Source organism: Schistocerca cancellata, chromosome 3 (genome assembly GCF_023864275.1).
Source record: "Schistocerca cancellata isolate TAMUIC-IGC-003103 chromosome 3, iqSchCanc2.1, whole genome shotgun sequence".
NCBI lineage: Eukaryota > Metazoa > Arthropoda > Insecta > Orthoptera > Acrididae > Schistocerca > Schistocerca cancellata.
In genome coordinates, this window is record NC_064628.1 from 115,308,233 (window position 1) to 115,315,575 (window position 7,343).

The window sequence follows — 7,343 nt, forward strand, 5'->3', positions numbered from 1 at the left end:
TGTAGTCCTGTGGAACGGCTTGCCATGCCATTTCCACCTGGCGCCTCAGTTGGACCAGCGTTCGTGCTGGACGTGCAGACCGCGTGAGACGACGCTTCATCCAGTCCCAAACATGCTCAATGGGGGACAGATCCGGAGATCTTGCTGGCCAGGGTAGTTGACTTACACCTTCTAGAGCACGTTGGGTGGCACGGGATACATGCGGACGTGCATTGTCCTGTGGGAACAGCAAGTTCCCTTGCCGGTCTAGGAATGGTAGAACGATGGGTTCGATGACGGTTTGGATGTACCGTGCACTATTCAGTGTCCCCTCGACGATCACCAGTGGTGTACGGCCAGTGTAGGAGATCGCTCCCCACACCATGATGCCGGGTGTTGGCCCTGTGTGCCTCGGTCGTATGCAGTCCTGATTGTGGCGCTCACCTGCACGGCGCCAAACACGCATACGACCATCATTGGCACCAAGGCAGAAGCGACTCTCATCGCTGAAGACGACACGTCTCCATTCGTCCCTCCATTCACGCCTGTCGCGACACCACTGGAGGCGGGCTGCACGATGTTGGGGCGTGAGCGGAAGACGGCCTAACGGTGTGCGGGATCGTAGCCCAGCTGCGTGGAGACGGTTGCGAATGGTCCTCGCCGATACCCCAGGAGCAACAGTGTCCCTAATTTGCTGGGAAGTGGCGGTGCGGTCCCCTACGGCACTGCGTAGGATCCTACGGTCTTGGCGTGCATCCGTGCGTCGCTGCGGTCCGGTCCCAGGTCGACGGGCACGTGCACCTTCCGCCGACCACTGGCGACAACATCGATGTACTGTGGAGACCTCACGCCCCACGTGTTGTCCAATTCGGCGGTACGTCCACCCGGCCTCCCGCATGCCCACTATACGCCCTCGCTCAAAGTCCGTCAACTGCACATACGGTTCACGTCCACGCTGTCGCGGCATGCTACCAGTGTTAAAGACTGCGATGGAGCTCCGTATGCCACGGCAAACTGGCTGACACTGACGGCGGCGGCGCGCAAATGCTGCGCAGCTAGCGCCGTTCGACGGCCAACACCGCGGTTCCTGGTGTGTCCGCTGTGCCGTGCGTGTGATCATTGCTTGTACAGCCCTCTCGCAGTGTCCGGAGCAAGTATGGTGGGTCTGACACACCGGTGTCAATGTGTTCTTTTTTCCATTTCCAGGAGTGTATTTACGTTGGATCCTGTAGAGATGTCTTTTAATGATTACAGCCACTGGTGAATCATATTCATGCCACTCTCTTATCTCGAAATGAGTCACCTCTTTCGAACCTATCTTCTAAGGATTACAAACACCAAGAACTCCAGCGCTGTTTATAGGCAGTCACTCTCTATCTTGTAACAGCTCCTAAGTCTTTGCCTCGCCCTCCCTGCAGCTTAGTCCATGTGATCATCCCAGTTTAAGTCTGACTTGTATGGAAGTTGCAGAGAGCTATATCTAAGACTTTCTGCATCCTGTGGGGAAACAGGACGAGTTGAGTTAATGCGACAGGAGCATGTGTTGATCACTCATTGGAAATGGGAATATGATGTCATAACTGCGCCAACCATGTACAGTGTGTAAGGCCAGCGCGAAACGAAGCTTCCCCCTGCAACACGAGGTAGTAGAAGAGATAGTACGAGCAGTTACGGTGGTGTTTCTTGTTGGGAAAATTAGGAAGACTCCACATCATACATGGCATGTAGGAAGGACAAAGGTTTTGCGACACATCTTCAAATTACATACATGTAGTCTGAAGGAGATCTGTGTCTCTTAGGGTGCACTCATGTCTATCACCCAAACATATGTGGTGATCCTATTAAATGTACAGGTAATGGGTTCATTGGAGCAGGTGGGTAGTGATTGAAGTCGTATTTGCAGACCAGTGTAAAGTTTCATAACCTGTACTTTAGGATGACCATATCTAATAGACTATCAATCACACGAGAAGGTTCCTGTACTGCTCCTTCATTATCAGTTTAATAGATTGCTTTTTTTCGGTTGTAACACACCCAGTCAGTGTACACCACCATGCATCTTTTTTTCTACCATGACTTAAGAGACACATGTCAGCTGCTACATTAACACGTTTCTATCCTCTGGCTATCACAGAAAACTGAACATCGCATGGCATAAACTATACAGCTACCACACCACAGGCTGGTAGAAATAAAACACAGATGCGATGTTTCTCATTGATAAAAATGTGGAAGACATCGCAACATATGGAAACTGCAAGAGAGTGTAGTATTGGTGAGCGCTTCCAACAACTATTCGAAGGTGATTACCTGTGCAGTTAATCTCATCTTCCCATCGAAGGGGTAGTGGGTGTCTCGGTGCTCCATTTCGAAAAGCATTGTTCCTTCGTTTTGTAGTCGTGTGCATGATTACTGTTCCAGTGTTCACCATCGCTGGAAGGTGCTATTCACAACACGCATGAGGTAGCACAAATAAGAAGAGGCACTGTTATCTTATTGGTGAAAACAAATAAAAAAATTAAAACAAGAGCATTTGTAGGGTATGGCAGCGTATGGAAATAGGACGACTCTGAAGCAATGAAGAACGCTTCCAAACAACTGTATTAAGGTGATGACCTCTACATTTAATCCCATGTTCCACAGCGACAAGAAGCAGATATCCAGTGTTCCATCAAGGTTGCCTCAGTGTATTTGTAGAGATAAAGACTTAAAAGAATTCAAATGTTTAACACAAAGGTGCAGAGTAAAGGTTTTCAAATAAAGGGATTTATAAACAAAGTGTAGTAACGTGTTGCAGAAGTTAAGACTACCTGCTTATTTAAAAACGTAGTTGCCGGTCATGTTGATGTCGATTGGATGGTTTTGTTGGTCAACGGTAATTCATATCGATGGGAAGGAAGGAAAATGTAAGTAAATGGGCTTGCTGAGGGTATATGAATTTGCACCTGTTTTCGGGACGAGGCTGGAGAGTTAAAGGTGTGAGGCTCTGAGGGAGGAAGCGTGTCATAAACGATGGAAAATGTTTCGATATCGGATTGTCACTCATCTGAGTGTGTCTGATGTAAGTGGGGAAGCAAAAGATGCGAAACAGAATTTCTTAAGGCACTAGCCCTAAATTATAGGGATCCGTTTAATAGAGCTTGTTTTCCCATGTCCTCCATTTACCACCCACCTCCGTAGAAGCATTTGTTTCGGCGGTACCTATACTAATCCTGGAGCGATACATACAAGATTAACATGGCCCCTGCGCAAGGATGGTCCTCTGCATGACAGAATGTGGAAGATGACGGTTAGCAGCAGTTGAGGCTATCTGGCTCATAGAACGAAAAATAATAGCCTGCTGTCTCAGTGTACCACCGCATTTCATTACACCTCATTTCTTCGTTCACCCAGAGGTAACTACTTTCCGACGATCAAGTCACGGGTAGCTATCTGGTGAAAAGATGGACTATGAAGTACCTGCATAGCTATGACGGCAAATCGCATCTCGACTACTGGAATTTTGTGCAAAGTGCTTGTGATGAGATACAACGATGGTCCGATCATGGGAAAAATTTTGTCAACTTCTAACGCCGGAAATGCATATCCTCCTATTTCCATCTATTGCACTGCAATTTTTTTTCCTTATTTTGTCACCTGAATATATGACAGTTCTGTCTCTTTATATATTGTAATTGTTTTACTGTTTGTGTATATATATATATTTATGCATTTATGTTGGTTTGTTTTGTGAATATTATTTGTATTTATACGCTGGGTCTGGCCTTGGGAAATCTATGCTATCGAACGAATATATCGATAGGTCGTGTGGAGAACCAAAGTGTTTAGGATCTTTGGTAGTGTTAACTCTGCCGCGTGGAGCGCGGGCTGAGCAGAGCAGCGTCTGGCTGGGGTGGTGCAGTGGAGCAGGTGTGTTGTGTGACACTCCCGCGAGTTGCCGCGCTTTCGGGGTTGGGCTGCATGTAATTGCGCTCGACTTGCGATGATAGTTTCTGACATGGTGTCGCGGACGGGAAGCATTAGCTGGCGCACATCAAGAGCCCGTTTCGTCTGGTGACTGTGTCGAGAAGAAGGCGCGCCAACATCCAGCTTCAGCAACAGCGACGGCCGACAATGAGTGACTGTCGCCACCTCCTCGATAGACGGCTTCAAACCTTCAATCAGCCAACAAGGAAGACTGGAAGCACGTAAAGTTTTAGAACTGTATGGCAGACCTCAGCTTTTCAAACTTTTAAAATTGTTGCATCACAAAATTACAGCAACTTGGCATGAACGTTTGTTGCTCATTGTCCCAATTGCATTACCAAGCAGGGTCCCTTCCTTTTCCGAAATAAACCCGAGTGTCGTTGGAATTCAAACGCCAGCATTAAAGTAATATAATTCGATTTCACTGCTTTAATTTCAAAGTTCAGTTAAAGCATTCGTAGCTAGCTACAATATTTAGATTACACAAGCACAAATTAAGAGTGCGAGTTTTGTTACCGTATTTTAGCTTACCTGTGACTGCAAAAAAAAAAATGGCTCTGAGCACTATGGGACTCAACTGCTGAGGTCATAAGTCCCCTAGAACTTAGAACTACTTAAACCTAACTAACCTAAGGACATCACACACATCCACGCCCGAGGCAGGATTCGAACCTGCGACCGTAGCGGTCGCGCGGTTCCAGACTGTAGCACCTAGAACCGCTCGGCCACTCCGGCCGGCCTGTGACTGCAGCTCAGCTTGGTACGTACTAAATTTTACTATTGTTAATTGTTCAGAATAATTTAATTCAAGTTCAAAGTTAAATATCTTATTTCTAAATTGCGTAGATTCAAGTAGCTTTTGAAATGATTGTTGAGGTAGTCCAAGACTAGCCGTATTTTACTGAATTTCGATGTGCTTTAGAAAGAAAGCTCACTATTAACTTCAGTCACTAAATTAACTTTCGATTTTCCGGTTTTATTAATTCTTTTGCTAAATTAAGTCAGAGTGTAGCGAAATTTATTACTTCTGACAAACTTTCAGCTTTCACACTACATGTGTCAACCTTCAGTTGCCACGCTTCTAGTGCTAATTATATGTGTAATAATCTTTCTTTTTCAGTTACTGTAGTAATTGTCCTTAGGACTGGCGACCGTAATTTCCCCCAAATCTCAAATATCTAATTACCGCTAGTTAATTGTTAACGTAACGGCCGCACATTTACTTTCTTTATTAACTTTACCCCTTTTCAAAATTAATTTCCACCAGTTTCATTTGAATTTTTCCTTTCATTTAGATGTAACCCTTTCCTCCCTCTTTACCGACAGATTAACTTCGGTGACGATTGCTTTTCCCAAATTTCCATTAGGTACATGCGGTTTAATTTTTCACTGTCATTAAGGTCGATAAGTGAGGGGGAGGTTACAAACTATCTAGGAGAATATTTAACGCCTAGTCGCGACGATGTGGTGTGTTCAGTGAACACGGGGTGCGCGTATAATTTTCCCGTTGCCGTACACACTTTGGCCCCTGGACTGTGCCGACATTCTCTACCCCTTATGTTTTCAGTTACGTGTTGGCTTTTAGGGGGGGGGGGGGCAAATTGTTTATTCTCTCCCTAACTTGCCAACGGTTGTGGTTACGGTGCCGGGCACGGCGTGGCCAGACCTCGAGTGTCTGACCCCTGTCCGCTCCGCCCCTCACATGCTGCTGCCTTGACGGAGGCGTACCAGTTGGTTCTCCTCCTATCTGTCACCTATTTGTTACCCTTATGTTCATCCTCCTGACCTATGCCGATGTTGTATCGTAGGTGTGATTCGTAAATGTTTATGTTAATAAAGCTATATTTACCTTTATGTGTTTTGGTTCTCCATACTAACAATAAATGATGTAAATTTCCTTTACTTCACGTCTATGATTACAAATTTTTATGTCATGAGACTACCGGTTTCGGTCTATAATGACCATCTTCAGATCTGTTTTATAAAAGAAAGGCTTAATATACTGGAGCCATGGTGCCTGTAGTATATTGGGACATGTTTTTATAAAACAGATCTGAAGATGGTCATTATAGACTGGAACCAGTAGTCTCATGACTTAAAAATTTGTGACCATAGGCGCCGTCCGGGCTGGCCGAGCGGTTCTAGGCGCTACAGTCTGGGCCCGCGCGACCGCTACGGTCGCAGGTTCGAATCCTGCCTCGGGCATGGATGTGTGTGATGTCCTTAGGTTAGTTAGGTTTAAGTAGTTCTAAGTTCTAGGGGACTGATGACCTCAGAAGTTAAGTCCCATAGTGCTCAGAGCCATTTGAACTATTTTTGTGACCATAGGCGGGAAGTAAAAGAAATTTATTCTACTGTACTTTCGGGTCACTGTTCAATTCGCGACCATGTCGCAGCTTGTGAAACAAGAAATGAAGTGTTTCGACACACGTCTTGTGATATACAGGACATAAAATCCCGTCTGAGGCCTGCGATCATTTTTATGTTAATAAATGGCAACCAATGCTGTACAATCGCAATAAAGTCATTAGATGTTCAATTGACTCTTCTATTGGAACATGTTACGATTTTCGGGATTACGCCCATCTTCAGACATCACAAACTTCAACTCCTTCCTAACCAACCAGGCGTACAGCCTTGACAACTCAAAGAAAGTGTCGAATAACATGACTGCGACACAAGCAGTCTTTAAGTATACGCTCTGCTTCAAGACTGCTTGTGTCGCAATCGTATGTTATTCGACACTTTCTTTGAGTTGCAAAGGCTGTACGCCTGGTTGGTTAGGAAGGAGTTGAAGTTTGTGATGTCTGAAGATGGGTGTAATACCGAAACGCATAACATGTTCTAATAAAAGAATCAGTTTAACATCTCATGGCTGTATTGCGATTGTACAGCACTGGTTGCCAATTATTAACACGTCTTCTGATATAAGAGGAAGCTATTCATAGTTTTTTTTAAAAAGTCGTTAATACACGGCTGTGTCATGACGCTCGAGTTGGGAGTTGGAGGTACGCCGGTTCGAATATTGATAGTGGATAAAATTTTCACATTCCTGTATTGGATCGACACGGTAAGAAGACGTGGTGGTGAAAAGTTTTCAATCAGCAGCCTTTGTACTAATGTCATGGATTAAATCCGAAACCTCCCCGTCGTGTATTCTGAAGTGAGAGCATGTGAATCTGTTGACGGTGATAAATTCATCGGTTGGGGTCGTTAAGCAAGGCGGCCGCCTTGGTAGAGTAGGCTGTGTGCTGACAACGGTTTTAATCCTCGTCCTTCTCTGCTCATCATCATGCAACAAAACATAACACTGCACTGTGCACACTTCCGTTACACTCGTCTCCACTCTACAAATAAACGTATAACAAATCTGCCACATATCCAGAAGGAAAGAGGGC

The 7,343-nt window shown here is 45.3% G+C and overlaps 1 non-coding gene across 1 annotated transcript; it reads left to right on the top strand.

Annotated features, from left to right (window-relative positions):
- The first annotated feature begins 3,161 nt into the window (after positions 1-3,161).
- LOC126178695 (U6 spliceosomal RNA) lies at positions 3,162-3,271 on the top strand. Its single transcript, XR_007536569.1, has one exon. It is a non-coding gene; the product is annotated as a U6 spliceosomal RNA (small nuclear RNA).
- Positions 3,272-7,343: the final 4,072 nt, after the last annotated feature.